This window comes from Podarcis cretensis (assembly GCF_951804945.1).
Source record: "Podarcis cretensis genome assembly, chromosome: 3".
Lineage (NCBI taxonomy): Eukaryota > Metazoa > Chordata > Lepidosauria > Squamata > Lacertidae > Podarcis > Podarcis cretensis.
Window position 1 is genome coordinate 68,575,185 of NC_137172.1, and position 19,415 is coordinate 68,594,599.

Genomic DNA, 19,415 nt, shown 5'->3' on the forward strand with positions numbered 1-19,415 from the left:
TATTATAAAAATAGCATCTTGAGAAAGCTAGCCATGTGAAAACTGTTCTGTGTTAGATGTTCAATATTGCTTATTTGCAATTTCCATGCTACAAACTTGCAGTGCGTAATATAATCTTTGAGATGCAGTGAACTAGTAGTCTCCATACCATATTTGATTTCCTGTTCATTAACAACTGCAATAACAAGCCAAGCACAAATCTAATGAGACACTGTTGCATTCTACACATCCTAGGAAACAGATTGAATCTTTAAAGTTACTGCAAGTGACAAATATAAAAAATATGAAATTCTATCAAGATATGATGTTACTTATTATTTTTATAATATGAAATGTCTTGCTCACACCTCTAGCATTTATTTTTGGAAAAATATTTTTCATTCATACAAAAATTAAATGGAGGTAAATTTAACCCTAAAGGAAAGAGATTATATCAAAACTAACATATATACGTGCTGTATATGACAAACAGGATGCCCTTTAACCAAATTAAATGTAGAGATTTGTATGGGGAAAAGTATATTGTTGTATATATTAAACATTTATTATAAAATTGACCATGGGTGGCATTCACCTAACCTGCTGCATAAGTGAAAGTCCTGTATAAGGACTCCTGCTAGCACAATGGGATATATCTGCTGGATTTTGTCATACATTTAACAAAGGATGCTGTATGGGTAAAGGGTAAAAACCTGACACAGGGCTTCATATGCAGTGATCTGTGCTGGACTGATTTTGCGCAGGATTCTCCTAAACAATGATATGAATAGCCAGCTCTGACAATGATGATCACCTGGTGTGTGTATGAGAGAGAGAAGTTAGACACCCCCATAGGTCATCCACAGTGTCTAGCCAGACTGTGCAATCATCTGTTCAGTTGATATTATATATCTTGCTTGCTGCTGCACTTTTTTAAAACCAGTGTCCATTGGATAAGGCTAGAAGAACAGCATTAAATTTATACACTGTCAATCATTTTTCAACCACGTCCTGCTAAACTATAAGAGAAAATAGAGGAGAATATAATTCCTCTTTAGCTTATACCAGGGACTTTGTTCCTTGGCAGAAAATGCTAGCAAGTCCAGTGAAACAAGAGCTTGTAACACTGTTACAAATCACAGTTTTCCATACTACATTTGCCTTCTAATCCTCACTTTCCCCACCCTCCGATTTGGTTTCTTTGCTTCAGTGCTCACAGCAATTCCCCTTGGAAGCCACAAATGTTGTAATCTAGTGTTGCTGCAAGCTATTCTCCAGAACAGTCCTGCCCCTGCCAAACAACTGCCATAATTCAAGTGGTACTTGCCAGGGTTCTAACGCAGAGAAGTTACCATTTCAGTACTCTGTCCTTTTTTCTGTTGGCCATATCTCATATCCCTATCTGATCCAATAGGGTTATCACCTTGCTGACTTGATGAGGTCCAGAAACTGAGCAGTAATTATTATGCTGACAATGTGGGATGCAGCCAACAATTCAGTGGCAGGGTTTTTAATGCTGCCTGTCCAAAACAGCAGAATCTGCTAATTTGTTGCACTGAATATTTGTTGTATGCAATAATCATGAGCCTTGTCACAGGCTATGAAAGGCAAATTAAACTGTCTGCGTCTGACTATTCTGCAGTGCCTATCAGGAAAAAAGTGAGCTGAAAATTTCAGGTTAGCCACTTAAATTTGTCCATTTTGAGTACTCTGGCTTGTTAGCTAATGACCCTCTTTGAATGGTAAGAAGCAATTATCTATGCAATCATGACCTGCAAAAAGCTAGGTGTTTACAATTGTTTTTGACCCATTTAACATGGATTAGTCTAGGAGAAGAAAGCTATGAGGGAAATCTAATGTTCCATTTAAGTTCGTAAGCAACAGAAATTCTCAGCAGTTGGTAGCAATATAAAAATACACTGAATGCCATTGAGTTGCTGCATTTTTGCTTAAATGACCATATCAATGAAAACGCTAAATTAGGTGTGCTAGCCAATTTGAACATATTTCTAACATACATTCTTCATGGCAATATTGCTAATTAAAAACAAAATGTACCAATAAAAAGGTAATTCTTCAGCCTTTAATTACCTAAATGAGAAAATATACAATTCAGTATTCTGTGCCAGATTTCAATAAACCAGATTCCACATACCCTTGGATAAATGATAACTATTCTGAAAGATGCAGAGCTCAAAGATCCAAATATCATGTATCAGAGACAACCAGAACTAGAACCAGGTGGCTTCAGATTGGAGCAGAACATTAAAGGTTGCAGAATGCTATTATACCTCAGGTTCTAGCATAGCTTCATCTACCCAAGCATTGCCTGCTTCCCTCTGGCCTTGTCATAATTGGTTCCAGGTAACTGTGATTCTTTGCACAGGGAAGACTATTATCAGCCACAATTTATTAATCTATAGGTGCTTTCTAAGTTGCTACCTTTCCCAGTTTCCCTGTCTAGTGCCCCAGTCTCTCTCTACCTGCTGTCTAGCCCCACCACTGCATTTGGTTCTAATCTCATCTCTGTCTGCTGAGAATGGCCGCTTGCCTGCCGGTTAATAGAGAGTGGTGGTTGCAGCCTGGTGCAGCAGTGGTGTGATCTTCTGGCTTCAGCGCAGCCAGGGGAGGTTGTTACTTGCTCTTCCGCTGGCTGCGCTGGCTCCTGAGGCTCACCTGTGGTTCCGGCCAAATGTGGATGAGCTTGATAGTGCAGTTTAGGGAGTGGACCAGAGGAGAAATGTCTTCCTTCTGGTCCACTCCCTGGCCATAAAATCCAGCCATGCATAGCCCTCGGCCTCAGTTGGTGCCAGAGGCATTGGGTTAGATTCTTAATCTAGGTGGATGGTGGGGAGGGGTCAGGACACCCCTCCAGTCCAAGGAATCAAGGTATTTCATTAAAGGGATCCACAGGGAGGTGCCGTCCAGACACCCAGACAGGGGCTGATGGCCCCCTCAATGGCCTTCCAAATTTATTGTACGTCATAGGGCTATCCTGAACCTTGGTTAATCCTACCAAATGATCTACCAGCAGACAAGATTGTTGATTCAGAATACACACCCAATGCTTGTGCCAAAATCTGCTGACATCTGTAATCAATAAAGCTGTGGCTTGTTTAAACCCCAAGTGGCTGTCCTGTGCTTATAGCACTTCACTGTGCCTCAGCCCACTCCCTGCAGCTTCCCACAACTTTACCTTCCTGGCTGCTCATGTCCCAACTGACAAAATGTTTGAGGCTATAATGGATATGAACAGTAATTAAACCATTTGCACTACAGGAGTATTCTTGGATTTGCCCATTTCAGGGTTGCCCCCTAATACTCAGGGCTTTGCTATTTGTCCAGTTCTTAAATTAAGTGGAATACAGATTCATGCATGGATTGAGAGTGTTCGGCTTCCTAGCAGGTCTAGTTATCCCTATTGATTTTTAATAGGTTTTAGGCACTGAAGCACTGTGTGTTTGCCATTGACAATCTAACCAAGAATCAATTAAGTTAATTGAGTCAGGTCACCCAAGTAACTGAGTGGTAGAGCCTGGGGAAAAACCTATTTCTAGGACTTATCTGTAAAAAAAAGATGCAGTGGCATGGCTTTCTGTGAAATAAAACCCAGTTTATTCACCTATGAAAGTACTGCATTATTTTCTAAGTCAGTGTCATTCAGGCTACTCCAGGAAACAGTTTTCTCAGTGCATTAATCTCATTTTTTGCATGTTTGCAGAAAGTCTAAGATATCATGCCATCACAAATTATTGACATGTAAGCAGAATAGGAGTGAAACCACACACAGGGTCAGTGCAGACATGTTGAACTGCTTCACACATAACATTAAGCCAAACCATAGCTCAGCATGAATGCGTGAGTGAGAGCGTTACTTTCTAGAGGATATCATAGCTGCTGTGCTTTTCTCCTAGTCCTATTCCTGCTGTGCTATAGTGAGCTACACCATGGTTTGGCTTAGTATGTCATCTGTACCTGGGCTCATGGTTTGTCTTGAGAAGCCAAATAATAAATTTGTATACCTCAAAAACAAAACAAACAAACAAAAACTCTTGGCCACAGCTCTACAAACCCTGAGCCTGGATTTAGATGACATGCTAAGCCAAACCAACCACACATTTGTGCTAAACCATAGTCTGATTTAGTGTCTAGTACAAAGCAGTTCAATGCCTCCTCCTTCACCATGGTTAAAAGATTGAGAGCCTGTCATGATAACTTTCCCCGCTCCTTTCACCCCCTCTCCCAGAGTTATTGGAAATATCAGCACCATTTTTAATCATGCTTACTGCTAACCATTCCCATTTCCTATCAAAGTTCCTGTTTCCTATTATGATTTAAAGATCATTTCAGAAATCCTTTAGATATCACAGTCAATTTTGTGGACTCCTTTTATGGTTTTATTTCCCAGTTCTGGTGACACATTGATGAATCAAGCTATGTGGGCCCTTCAAACCTTATTACTAGGCTATTGTGGAGGGGGGGAATGCTGCTTTTCTTATATTTTAGGGAACCACAGAGTACAGTTAAATGGGGAACCTTCGTTAGCATTAACTATGGCAAAGGTTGATTGCTGAATTTCCTGTACACCATCGAAATTAATATGATTTTTGTGTGTGTTTTTAAAATGCCCCTGGTGTGAATTTATTCTGTTTTAATAGGGCTTTTCAGCTGCTGAGCACTAAATGCCAAGGCACCATGAAGAGTGTATACCTAGGATACAATGTCACTCTAGAAAATAAATCAAAAATGTGTGTCATCACAAAGTCTTGTCAGATTGATGAAGCATTATGGAAGTCAGAGCACCAGAAGAGAAATGATTTTTGGCATTTTGAAGTGTGCAGTTTGAGGAGAAAGGGTATCTTTTAGCAAATCCTGGATAGGAACAAACGTGGAAAGCCAGATGGAAAATTCCATGGAGTGCTTTATCGGCCACCTGCCATCCTCTAAAAGTGGTCAGTAATGAACCCACTGCTTATTAAGTTTCAGGGTGAAAGACTGGTGGGTGAGCAGGCTGCTTTAGGGTAATGATGCATATGCAGTGGGTGTGATACAGTAAAGTCACAGACAGCATTTTTAGAAAGCTTCATCATACTGTACTAAATCAACTCATCATCAGTTAGCTTTTATGTTAAGAACGCTGCAGCATAGCAACTGAGCGAGAGCATCCATATATTAACTATTCTGTAGTCTACATTTCCTTTATATCACCACACCGGCCAACACTGTTTCCAAGTTGCAAGGACATCTGAAATTAAGGCAGCCTTCAAGCAATCTGTGATTCCCTGCTCCTAAGCCTTAAACTGTCAGTTTGTTTATTCCTGAGGTTTTGTATTTGGGGAACACACTAGGCCTAAGGAAATGGTGGTGGGGGGAAGGTGTACATGCTGAAATTAAAACAAAGCAGAATGGACTATTACCAGTAGAACTAAGTTATACATGCTTATAGAGGCACTTCAAATTCCATACTGCACATGTGACACACAAAGTATGGAATTATAAAACTGCCATAGAAATGTTATACTAATTCTGGAAAACACCACAAATACATTATTGTCAGAGAATACCTCACCCATATATCCTTTAGCTGTGAAGTGTTGCTATGGTAGCCTAGTCCAGAATGGATGTACAGGGCTTTAACAGCTTAGCATTGTGTGCTGTTATGAATGCATATTTTATCCTTGCATTTGAAATTTGTAGAATGGATTTTGGTGTCCTCCCTGTAATAAGTTGTGTGGAATCATTGTTTTGGGTTTATGTGTGAGTTGTTTTTCATTGTTTTCATTGTATTGTGTTTTATATGCTCTAACCTCTCCGAGGGCCTTTTGGTGGATTAAGAAACACCCTAAATAATAAAAATTAATAATCTATTAATAATCTAGAGTCTGCTGCCCCATTCAATTTAAACATCTCAAAGGAGATAGTATGTACTCCCATATAAAGAAGTAATATTCTCTATTATCTACACTTAAAAATATTATCCCAAAATAACTGCCAAATTCAATTATTCATTATCATGGAGGATGAAATGACATCCTGAAGCTGAACAAATTCTAATTCATTCTAGAATAGAAACATGTGAGGTAGTAAATTAACTCCTAAACATTTTTCTCCCCCTCTTGCTTGTCCATGAGTAAACATGGCCAGTCCTCCTGCCCCCTCACTTGTGACATTAGAATGTAGAGTGGCAAGAAATGGTTGAGACATGTCATCTCCTCCCCACTCCCTTCACTAACTAACTATGCACTAAAGGCAAAAAATGTTTGGTCTTTGGACATTATAGTTTGTCAAGTTCCAGGATAATTGATGCAACCAGTAAGTAAATATGGGGGAGGGGGAGGAGCACTATAGAAATTATTCAGGTGATATAAACTTATTGGATAGGGCCCAGATGTGCACAAGGGCAATTCAGATGCTCCTTTCCTTATTCGCCCATAAATGTCACCCTTGAAAGTCTGGCAACCTCTAAAGTGATATCTTAAAGTATACAAGGAATTTTAATGTGGGGCAGGGGGAGCACACATTCTAGATAAGGTACTTTAGGCATGCAACAAGGGCTTTTTGAACACCGACTGTTGGTTCTAAAGACCCATTCGCCTTTCTATATTCATCAATGAAAAACGAAGAAACAAAAAACCTTTTCATCCTTTTGAGTTTCTTCAACATCCTTCACAAACACAAACATAAAGATTAAAATGCTTTGCTTTGCTGGGAACCACACCAAGACTTGAAGGTTTAGTAAAGCTGCTCTCTCCTGACATACCTGACTTATTCTATGACGCCTTCAATTATTCTGATTGTGATTCCTGGCCTTTGTAGAAAACAGAAGGCACAAAAGATAACTGATGTCTCTCCATCTGTTTCCTTAATAAATGCCCTCTGCAACAAAGAACCGGTGTTCAGGCAACAAAATAGAACTCACTTATCAAGCCTTACACCCCAGGCCACCAGAGAACCAAGCTGTGTTTTGATAAGGATTTCCTGAACAATGTGACAGAATTCTACCTCCTTCTCACAGGTATCATGGGTATCTGGAAAACAATGCCCCAACCTGAAAATGAAACCAAGTAACATTTAATTGGTTGTTGTACTGCATTTTTTGAAATCCTGTTTTTGTATTTTAAGAAATCATTTTTTATACATTTGAAAACAAGATGCTGTGCTATTTCCTATAGCTTCAAATCAGAGCTAAACGAGAAAGAAAGTAAATGTAAAGCAGCCTTCAATTTGCAATCAGAAAATCCACCAGTGATCTCTGTGACGCAATACTCAAGGTCTGCTATTAGGTGTGCCACTCAGTTGCCCCCCCCCCCCAGTATAAATCCAACGGCTGTAGGAAATTTTGAAATGTACTCACATTTCAGAGAGGCCAACAGATCCATAACTAACTGCACATTTGTTCTGGTAAGATTAGAAAAGATGTTCTGTTATAGATAAAGGCTTATTTCTTAAAATGCTTTCCTAAGAAAATTGATCGTTTTCCTCCCTTTACTTGCACAGCCAAAGGGTGACTTTTAATATTTGAAAATGTTCTGGTTGCTTCTGGAGAAAATCCTTTTCTAAAGCTGCTCCATATGTAGAAATGTAAAAATGCAAGTGGTGCAAGTCATATTAGATTATACCTAGCTTTATTTTTATTTTTTTTGAACAGAATAAATAGAAATAAGGCTGGCAGCTATGTTACAGCAGATAAACAAGGTCACAGGGCTCACCAAAAACTCATTCTACCCATTTTTGCGTTGATGTTGCATCTGGAAATGTTTGATCACATTTGGATGAGCAAGCCAGAATTCATCATGGAATCTGGTGAGGCCGTCTTAAATTTCCCTGCTGAATTATGGAATTTGGCAGAAAAACTATTTATCCCCGGTAACTATGCAGTCTACAATGTTGGAGACTAAGAATGTGGAAGTAACTACAGCTCAGTGCAAACCATATTGTTTCAGGTAAGTGGGGCCTCAGTTACTGTTAATGAATATGCTCATACACTTACATAGCTGTGACTTCCTACTGCAGCCAAGCATAGCTGTCACAATCCTTTTTAATTGAAGAAAGATTATCAATTTTATTCATTTGTTCACTATAAACTTCCCTGTGTGTGTTTTTTTAGACTGCATAACTAAGCTACACTCTTGTGTTCTAGAGATAGTTCACAAGGCTCTGGAAGATTGCCCAGGACACCTCCCTTCAATACTTTGGGGTGGGGGTAGTGGGGGGAGAGAGGAGGAACACTGGATTTACTTTCCCAAAGCTCCAAACTCCAAACATGTCATGCAGAACAATCCACTCTCGTCTCTTCCACTTGCCACACTTTGAGGGTGCTTGAGGTGAAAGAGAGGGAGGAAAGTCCCATTGCGGAATATCACCATTGGTCCAGATTGTCTGTTTGAATGTGTTTTCCTGAAAGGAACTGCAAAGACACAATTCTACAATGAAGCTCTTCTGATCCAAACAACTTTAGCCTCCTGTTATTTACTGTCTCAAATGAAGTTTTTTGCAAGATAAACTGTGTTTGAATTGGTTACATTTATAATATTTGAGAAAGATACCCACTGCTACTTTATATATACACTGATGATAGTAATTTTAGACTAAACTCGTCAGCCGCCTTAGAAAATGTATGACTATGGAGGGAGGAGTTCTCAAAAATAAGTGGTGGTTTTCCAGAAAACACTGCCCCAGAGGTATATTTGCAGATATTCAAGCAAAGTGCAACTTAGGTCTTTGTAGGAATGATGGAATAAATGGCACTGCAGTGAGCCAGAATGAATAATATTACCCAGCTATTATTTTTTAGCTACCGATATCTGTGCCGAGGGGTCCAACATTAATTCAGTACAAAGGCTAAGATACCAAGCAGGTTTCATCAATCAAAGAGTAATGAAAGCTAAAGAATATGCCACATAGTAAGTGCATCAGTGGTACACATATTTATGATATTTTATCTTACCAGAAAGTAATTTTATTAGATATATTTCACAAAGAAAATGAGAGTTTAAAATAGATGTACAAAAGATTCATACCACCGATGATAAATATTATCTCATAACTATTACATTAATACAGCTTGGCAAAGGACTGAATATTTTTCTATGGAGAAGAAAGGAAGATTTAAATACAGACTAACACAGAGACTACAGTTGCTATTGCTGCTCAATTTGCCACACATAATTCTAAAGCAATCCCATTGACTTTGGCAGTGCTACTCTAGGGTAAATGTTAAGACTGGTAAGGGTTTGAGATTTATGGCAGTGACTGAAAGTTGGAGTGATTCACTGTACTAATACTAATACTAATAAAAATTACCCAGCCTTCAACCTAAGATCCCAGGGCAAGGATTAAAATATAAAATTAAAGATCGTTTTAAAACAGCTTAGAACAGTTTACAATCAAAGAAATAAAGTGGGTTCTAAAAAGGCACATATCAAGTGTCAAAACCCAGGGCACAAAGGTGTGTCTTCAGCATTTGCTATACTATGAAGGTGCCAGACATACCTCTGTGGGGAAGGAATTCCACAACTTAGGGGCTACCACAGAAAATGCCCCTACTAAGCCACCAAATGGGTAAAATGTTTGTTTTATTATTATAACATCAAGATTTTCAACTCTCAGCCTTGCCTCATGCACCCAGCCATCTCTAATCTCCACAAACTGCCTGTAGATTTTGTCACACAATGCTTTCATGAATGTTGGAAGTTCCTATATCTTGTACACATTATATGTGAAAAACTAGAACATAATTTGTGTGGCACTTGTCCTGTTTAGATATAAAGTAATAATCAGTTAAATTCATGTGAGCAGAATGTCCTGCCACAGAAACTAATTGCTGTATGGAGAGTGGAGTCGAAGAGGGGGCCAGGGGTTATTGACTCCTGCTGCAGATTATTTCATATAGACAGGCCTTTCTCCCCTTTCATACCAAAGTATTAGCAGTGCTATTTTTCTAGAAAAAGAGGTTCAGGAGCTCACCATGATTTTCGCCCTTGTTCTCTTAGAATGGCAATGACATCCACCTGAGAGGGGCTAGAACTGAGTTCCAGTGAGTTCTGGCTGAAAAAAAACCAGGATTTTTTCCTGATTTAGTTTGGAAGACAAGAAATTGCATGCTCACTGACAAGCACTAACACAACTGTGGAAGTTCAGTAGCACTGCTCCTAATTAAGGAGCTGCTAGGAAGGTTTCTCCTGTTGCTAGAGAGCCCACAATGCCACCAGTTTCCCCTCCTTTTCTAAGGTCATGATTTTGGGTTGGGAAGACAATAGGACACTTGGTGGGATTTCATGCTTCACACAACTGCTCCCTCCATCTTAGGGATCACCTATTCATCTCCTCTGAAATCAGCTGAGCTGGGAACTTCACCCAGCCAAATACAGCCCACAAACTGTCAGTCCCCATCAACTGTATTTTACAGACCCAATCAGGCAACAAATCTTAGAGATATATCTGTAAGTTGCTGCATTCACTATATGGTACTCCTTCAGGTTTTGCTACCTGAAATGAAGTATTTAAAACAGCAACAACTCACATTTATCCGTGTTGCAAAAGAAGGGAAAATAGTATTATGAATAAGAGTTAATTGTGTCTACTTTTTACATATAACTTTGCCAATTGGATCATTATCTTTTAAAACATGTTTTTCTAGAGCTGCTCTTTTCCATCCATAATTTTAAAACTATTCCTATTAGTTTCCAGGATTACTTATTTTCTTGGAGTCAAATATTCAATCAAAATGAATATTCAACAAAATGTTCAACCAGAAAATTAAATCCAACCTTAACAATCCAAGGGCACTTGTAATTTATGGACCACTGGCTGTTATAATTAAAAATTTTAAAAAATGAACTAGAAAATTACTTAACTGTGAGAACAGCAACTGAATGTGTTTCCTAGCTACTTCCCTAATCTATCTAAATTAAAAACATCAGCAACACTATTGATGGGACTGCAGACCCAAGAAAGCGAATAAAATCTGCTACTCTTGTTAGAACATTTTCTCCTTGGCATTTAAAGCCCACCCATCTACACAAAAACTGGATTTTATATTTTCAAAGGTGGGAGATCAAATATTGCATGTTTCTTCCTCCCATCAGCCGTAGGTTCAAACTGAAACCTGCAGAGCACTTCAGTGTGATGCCTTGGAATGTCTGTTGTCTCATCCCACATTCCATCTTGAAACTGACTCCATGCAGATTCGATCCATGCCTCCAGCATCACCCATCCAGGCTGATGAAGAGTTCTAGAGAACCTGAAAGCCTATACATTGCACACTCTTCTGCATCATTTTGGTTGGCCTATTAAGCATATTGCCATAATGTAGTGGTTCTCAACCTGTGGGTCCCCAGATGTTGTTGGACTACAACTCCCATCATCCCTGAGCTCTGGCCTTGCTAGCTAGGGGTGATGGGAGTTGTAGTTCAACAACATCTGGGGACCCACAGGTTGAGAAAGGCTGCCTTAATGTGTATTTTGGTGCTGAAATTTTGCATCTCCAAAACACTGGGTGCCAAAAGTTGAATCACTTCAAATCTCCCACCAGCAAAGGCTGGTTGGGTCAAGGAGAAAAGCCTGGCAGCTCAAGTGATGAAGTCTGATGGGTCAAGAGTTGCAGCCTATAGAAAACACTCTGGTCAACTATCTACAGCTGTCAGCATCGCCCTTGAGCCAGTGCCACTAACTGGACTCATCTACTTCAGCCCCGACTCGGCTAGGCGAGCTGGGTAGCACTTCCAGAGACCACCTTCTGCACAGGAACAGGTCAAAGTGCTGTGGACTCACAGCTTAGAGTTGTGAGCACCGGATTCACTCCAACAAGAAGACAGTCGTCGCACAGCAGAGTACAGCAGAGTATAGCAGAGCATAAACGACTCGGAGAGCAGCTCTGTAGAATATCTTCTTTATTCTATCTACAACTATTATACAACTATATACAGAGCTTAATGAGGTCTAAGCATAAATGAATGCTGAACCGCACTGAGTGCCTGCAGCTGCTCTTAGCAGCAACCTTATCTCTACACACGATCTCTAACACTCAGTCTCTCTCTCTCTCTCTCCGACACTGACTGACTGACTCCTTGATGTGGTGCTGGAGCTAAATAAGTAGAGAGTAGAAAACTGCCCCTCCTCTCTGGAGAATCAGCAGACTCATCAGGAGATTCTTGGATATGGGAGGGGTGAAATCTCCTCAGTGTATACTTACAAGTCTACTGCTGAAACACAATGTCAGATATACAAGATATTGCCACCCCCATACATCAATACAATCCAGACTGAAACTACAGTGCATTCAGAAAGAATGATATAACCTACATGCAGAGCAGATACCTTAAGGAATTCTAAGTGTTCACAATTAGTTGATCAGCAGGGCTTGCATACAGTTGTGCTTTTGCCAACTATGATGATCAGCTGATCACTGGAGCTTTTCTGTGCATTGCCATGCAAAGAAGGTCACCTGACATCACTGTGACATCAGGTGATTGACAGGTGGATGGCACACCAACCTGTCAAAGTTGGTGTGCAGGGGGTGAGAAAGTTAAGGATGAGGCCTACCAAATGGATTCCTGCTCCTGATTTAGAACGTATGAGCCCTTTTGGATTAGAGCAAAAGATTATCTAGTTCAACATCCTGTTTCCCACAGGGGTCAGTCAAGTGCCTCTTGGACGCTAACAAGCAGGGTAAGCACTGTTGTTGTTTCCTAGTAACTGGAGGTAGCACATAGCCATAAGTTGTTACATGTTGATAGCCTTATCCTCCAAAGATTTGTATAATCCCCTTTTAAAGCCATCTGCAAGAATATCTCCCATAGATACCACTCAAGTTCCCCTTCAATTTATTTACCCCCATTTCATTCTTCTCTCAAATACTTTCCCTGTGCATTTTCCAAAAGGAAGAGGGGGGGGGGAATCCAGTTATATGTCAGCAAAACAGGCATCAAGGCCAGTTTTCTCTCACTGTCAGTCTCTCCCACCTGCATTAAAGCAGCCTGTGTGAGTGGAAGATAGATCTGCCTACAAATTTGCAGAATTAATCCACTCGTAGCGGACGATTGCCTGCAACATTCATCCACTTCTGTGAAAACGGGGAAATGAGAAAGCCTTTTTAGAGTCCCTATTAAATTGAAATAGTAGGAAGTGCCCAGCACTGCCCAGGAATTTTTAGAAACCAAAAACCTTTTATGATTTTTAAATGGATAGTATAATTTATGAGCTTGGACCTGTCACGCTAAAATTTGTGTGAAGTTACACCAAAGTCATGTTTTGGTCTACCACCTTGATTCAAAATGGAGCCTAGTGTTGAAACGTTGACAAGACCCCTCACCTTGGGAACCTTAGTGCCAAGCTTGGCAATATCTTGGTGGTGGCCAAACAGATAAAAAAAATGGGCACAGTCACACTAAAGTCTGTCTGGCATCCAAATGCTGACGGAAACTATCAATCTGACCTTGGGAAACCTCATGCTGAGTTTGGTGATGATAGCTCAAGAAACAGACAGAAAAACCACCCTCCAAAATATATACTAGATGGGGTGGGTGGGGACACAGCTTCATTTTTAATAGAGCTAATTCAGTCACAGATAATGAGTCGAACTGGAAAGACAGAACAAGTCCAAAACAGAGTGGACTACTCTCCCAAAGCTGCACATGCAGATACAAGTCAAATATTGCAGTCAGTGCACACTGCTGGTACATATAATTAACCAATGCAATTAATTGCCATAGAAGATTGGAATGGCCACTAATATATAAGGACTTTTAAAAGCATCTGATAATACACAGTTAGGATAGATATTGTGAAAATAACCAAGCAAGCAAGCAAGAAGAAGAAAAAACTGTTCATGGACAGCTTGAGACTTGGCAACAAACATCACCATCATGCTTTGTTTGTGTTGCAATCTTCCTTATGGCATGTGACTGATTCCTGCTGGATGATGGAATGATGACCTAGAGGGATCAGTGCCATAGCTGTCAACCTTCCCTTTTTTTGCAGGAAATTCCCTTATTCCAGTGCCGTTTCCCACTGCTATGCTGGATTGTTAGATATCCTGTAGACTGTCCCTGGGATAGGTGAGGCTGCTGATCCCTTATTTTCAAATCTGAAAGTTGACAGCTATGATCTGTACTTGACAGTGCTCTGACTGTACTTCACAGTTCTTACATTATTCTCAATACTATGAGAATACACAACTATCTTAGCTATGCATGTTAACATGTTAACTGGCGTAATGATATTATACTGGTGTAATACTACCCTCCATAACAGCATACCAGCCTGGTCTTCCTTATCCTACAAATGTCTTTCCTAGCTCAGTTAATCTTAGAATCAGTGCTGTTTTTCTAGAAAAAGAGGTGCCGGAACTCACCTTGAAAGCCTCCCATGTTCTCTTAGAATGGCAATGGTGCCCACCTTAGAGGTGCCAGAACTGAGATCCAGTGAGTTCTGGCTGGAAAAAAAGCCCTGCTTAGGACCTAGCTGTAGAGGGCTAATTACAAGGCGGAAATAATAGATACTTAAAGCCTGGGCCACTGGAGACTTTTTTTTTTATAAAAAACCCCAGATTTCACATGCCCAAATCTATTTCCAGTATGCATTTGTTGAACAATATTAAATTACTAACAAATTCACAAATAGCAGCAAAGCTGTGCATGGATAACTTAAAAATGAAGCTGAATTCATTGAATAATTTGCTCATTGCAGCAAATAGTTTCCTAAGGAGTTATTATGAATAGCAACACTTTCATTATGCATTACATGAAAGGAATGAAAACAATGCTAATGAAAAGGTCTTTTACTATGATACAGTTTATTGTTATTTAGTACAGAAAAGCGCAGTCCTGTTGTACTGGATATTCTTTCTGTTTGCTTTTGGGATAAATGTCATTTGCTAACCCATGTGGAGTTTACTTTCCATAAAGGTTTGAATGTGTTAACTATGGTGTCATGGTTCAGACATTGTGCTCAGCTATTGCTAACCTTTAGATTGGCAATTGGCAGCGCCCTGGTGGCTCCCAGACGTCTTTTCTCCACTTTCCCATTTCTTGTTAGCAATCATATGGTTCACCATGATATCTGAACAGTGTAACTATGGTTACCATTAACCCTGGTTTCCTATCAAATCAGAGAAGGAAATGAGTGCAAACTATGATCAGCAGTAACTGTGCTTATGTCTGCAACAATTATGATAAACCATAATTATTGCCATGGAGGAGTGGGGAGGGAAATGATGCAATCCAAACAAGGTGTGTGTAAAAAGAGGACTTCAAAACAAAATTTACTAAATTCTTTGCTAGAATCACACAACTGTGACTCCAGAAGACCATTTCACCCTAATCTGTGCACTGTAGGGAGAACTCATAACCTAAAATATTTAGCAGAAATGCTCTGAACACTCTCCTTGAAGTCTTCTAGTAAGATGTTGCTGTTTAATTGGGGGAATTTGCCTTTCAACCTTCTTCATGTTTACTTCAGATTTATTTTCTCATAGCTTAAAACACTTTCTTTCTTTCTTGCCTATCTATTCTGAATAGGATAATGTTTCAGGCTACACTTGGCAAAGGGCATGGGGACGAGGGACTCCTATTTCCTTGACAGTTGTGTGCCTGAATGCCTTACAACCATATAGCTATCCCTGGCCTCGAAAAGAGAATTGAGAATAGTTATGTGGACGCGGGTGGCGCTGTGGGTAAAGCCTCAGTGCCTAGGACTTGCTGATCGTAAGGTTGGCGGTTCGAATCCCCGCAGCGGGGTGCGCTCCCGCCATTCGGTCCCAGCTCCTGCCCACCTAGCAGTTCGAAAGCACCCCTAAGTGCAAGTAGATAAATAGGGACCGCTTACTTAGCGGGAAGGTAAACAGTGTTTCCGTGCACGGCGCTGGTGCTGGCTCGCCAGTGCAGCTTATTCACGCTGGCCACGTGACCCAGAAGTGTCTTCGGACAGCGCCGGCTCCCGGCCTCTAGAGCGAGATGAGTGCGCAAACCCTAGAGTCGGTCACGACTGGCCCGTATGGCCAGGGGTACCTTTACCTTTTATGTGGACACATGCACAGCTGGAGTGGCTAGACTGTGGTTCTCCAGGTGTTTCTGGATTACACCTCCCATTATCCTTGACCATTGGCCATACTGACAGACTGCTGGCCCTGGAGTCCAACATGTGTTAGCCATGACTGGTCTAAAGCACATGCAGACCTTTGGGACAGAGAAAGCATATCTGAGGATAGTTTCTGTATCCAGTGCTTTTTACTGTAATTTAGCAAGGCTGGGTCTGAGCTTTGTCTAACTGATACCATTTTAAAACATTGATTAGCCTTAATCAATGCACTTGGGAAAGGCTACTTTCTTTAGAATTTTGCCTCACTGCTAGCATCTGACTTAGTTCTAATTACTATAACAATTTCTGCTTTGTATATTTCTTGCAACAGGAGTTACTGCCCACTTCCCCTGCAAGCTTCAAACCTCAGCAAAACAGGCTGTGTTCACACATGAAGGCTCTCCTCCATGTGTTCAATATATGTGTGCAGAGTGAGGGCTGCAGGCTCTAACCCCCCAACATATGTGCATTGGCATGCACACAGCCACATTGCAGACGTGCAGCTAAACATGCATATTACTGGGGCAGCCACCCCCGACCTATGGGCACTCGTTTTGCAAAACAGTCTGAACATATGAGAAACACTTGCAGACCAAGATAGTTCGCCAGTTCTAGACAAACAGGAGCAATAATACAGGCCACAAACTTTATGGAAATGAGCTCAAAGAATTCTGCTGGATTCCAACACATTAAAAAAGGCTTTAAAGAGTAAATGTGTTCAAGACAATATATTTAATTACACTTTGTTAAGTATTTGGAAAGTATTTTGTTATTGTGCAATCTAAATAAATTGCCCATGCAGCACTAAGTAAAAAGTTCAAAGGTTGAGTAAGTGTTGCCGCCAAGCAAGAGCTAAGTATAGAAATGAAGTTGTTGATGGTGTAACAAATAGATTCACTTTGTTCATTTACATGAACTTTCACTTGTGTTACTGTTTTCTAGAAACCAAAGAAAGACAGGTTTTCCCTGCTCTGTTCTCAGTGCCATAAATCCACCACCTGTTAAAATAAATATTAACATCAACAAATGCAATTCTTTAATCAAAGATTATCAGACAGGCAATGGAAAACTGGTGCTTGGGAGAATTTTAAAGAATAAGCATTGAAAGCCTTTTCAGAAACCTCTTGTAGAATATCCCCTACAATTATGCTGCATGCAGTGTATAGTGTATAGAGAAAAATGAATGCGCTTTAACTTTTGTGTGCATTTACTATTCTTGCCTCTTGGTCGAAAGGGAACTGAACCTCAAAGAGTGAACATGTCTAAACATGTTATGCTTTTTCACAAATGCTTCTGTTTGCTCTCATTTTAACAAGTAGCACTTATTGGAACAGTGGCCCGTACTTATCTGTCAGGTGCTTGATCTACACTTTACAGGAGTCTAGAAGAGCACCTCCTTTAGCTCTGTGCACTTCATGTTTTTATGCATGCACTTTCTTTTCATTACATTGAATGGAAAACAGCAACCCTAGTAAAACAATTCTGAATGGAGAAGCAAAACGAATGTAAGAGAGGTAGAAATAATATTGTACCACATGCAATCTGCAATATAAAGCCAATATTTTAAAACTCTGATAAAAACATTGGTTGTATTAAGAGCCTTATCAATGAACTCACATCCTCCTTTGAAGCTATATCACTAGCTGCTTTTCAGGAGAGTGTTTCTTGGCAAATGCAGCTTAACATGCATAGGTGACAAAAGCCACAGACATTTGATTCATGGTACAGGAATGCTGTTCTGGTTTTACTCAGAAGCTGCAATGTGATCTGGGGCATTGTCCCTAATACCGTCACACCAGTGGTTGTACAATGCCACATTATTTTAACAAGTAGGCCCCCATAATAAAAAGTTGCAGGGTATCCTTGTACATGTACGTGCATTTGTGTGTAGCTTGGGTCTTTTCTCATGCTTATTTATTTACATAGCTAGCTGCGGGAGGCAGTGGAAGACAGGAGTGCCTGGCGTGCTCTGATCCATGGGGTCACGAAGAGTTGGACACGACTAAATGATTAAACAACAACAAAAGCTTTTGAACATTCAAAAGTGCAACAAGTCTGCATGCAAACAAATGGAGCATGAAGTTTCTGCATGCAACTGCGTGTTTGTTTTGGCCTGGGTGGGAGGCATCAGACAGAATACACGACCGCCGGATTCCTTTAACGGAATACCCAAAATTGAAGGCGCAGGCGATGGCCACACCTAGCCCTTCGACACACCACAACACATTATTCCAATGCCTAACCTACCCACCAATACCACGAAAGTTGTGATGATTGCTACGAGGTAGGCGAAAAAACCAAAAAGCCTAATGCCAAATGGAAAAATTCCTACCAGCCCCCCCCCCCGGACAACCAGGGCGACCAACCTAAGGTCCATAGCAAGGCCAAAGAAAACTGAGACCCTGAGCTCTAAGGGAGTGGAGGGTGGGTGACTCACGACGGGACGGCGAAAAGTGAGGCCGGAAGGCTGGTGCCGCAGCAATTTAGGCTGCTAAACACGCCCCCTTGCAGGCACCTGGTTGGGTGCCTGCCCGTGGGCGTGGGTGCCAGCCAGGTGAGTGGGAGGCAGGGGGCTAACGTCCCCTGCTTGAGGCGGAGTCTGGCTCCCGACCACAACCACTCCCCTCTCTTGCAGCAGGAGAGCCTTTCTTGTCTAGTACTCTCAATTTAACTCACAATGTGGGGATAAAATCCAGCTGCTCTCTCAGCTTTAATCCAAACATCCAGACAAAACTGCAGGATTGTTGTAAAACCCTCAGAACTTGATATGTGATATTGTAAACTACATTGCAGGACTGTTCTAAATCATTCTCTCTTACAAGCACAAACCTTTCCAACCTGAGACAGTTAATTGCATTTGCTTTGGAATTTGCATTAGCAGGGCCATTTATTTTTCTAAAACATTTTACACCAAGAGCTTTATTTTGTGCTAGCTTGAGGATGGGGTGTGTGGGAGGAGTGGTGGAGCATACCTACTTGTTCCTATTCATGGCTTCATTAAAATCTTGGATTTCTCAACCGAATTCTATAGGAAGCTCTCATTTAACAATAGCTTCTCAATGTGAACCACAGGCTGACCTGTCCAATGAGATGGCTGTATTATATATGATATCTATGTCTGTTTTCCAAGCACTCCATTCTATTCCTCCTCCCATCCTGTTTTCTGACTGCTCACCCCACCCCACAATAGCCAGTAAGTATTCCAAGCTCATCAAGCATGCTCAGTCCTTACTGGGCTGTTTCTTCCTATAATTGTTTTGTACTTCTTGGAAACCTTGTTGTTTTCCAAAGCTTCCAAGTATATCCTGTTTGTGTGTGGCTATTGCTGTTTTGGCACTCTTATCTGAAAGCTGAAAATA

General features: G+C 40.7%; 1 protein-coding gene across 5 annotated transcripts in view; it reads right to left on the bottom strand.

Moving 5' to 3' along the window:
• The window catches only part of NKAIN2 (sodium/potassium transporting ATPase interacting 2), a gene marked incomplete at its 3' end in the record, with an annotated part of 446,279 nt that overhangs the window by 232,179 nt on the left and 194,685 nt on the right, over positions 1-19,415 (bottom strand). The gene's annotated exons all lie outside the window — the stretch shown is intronic.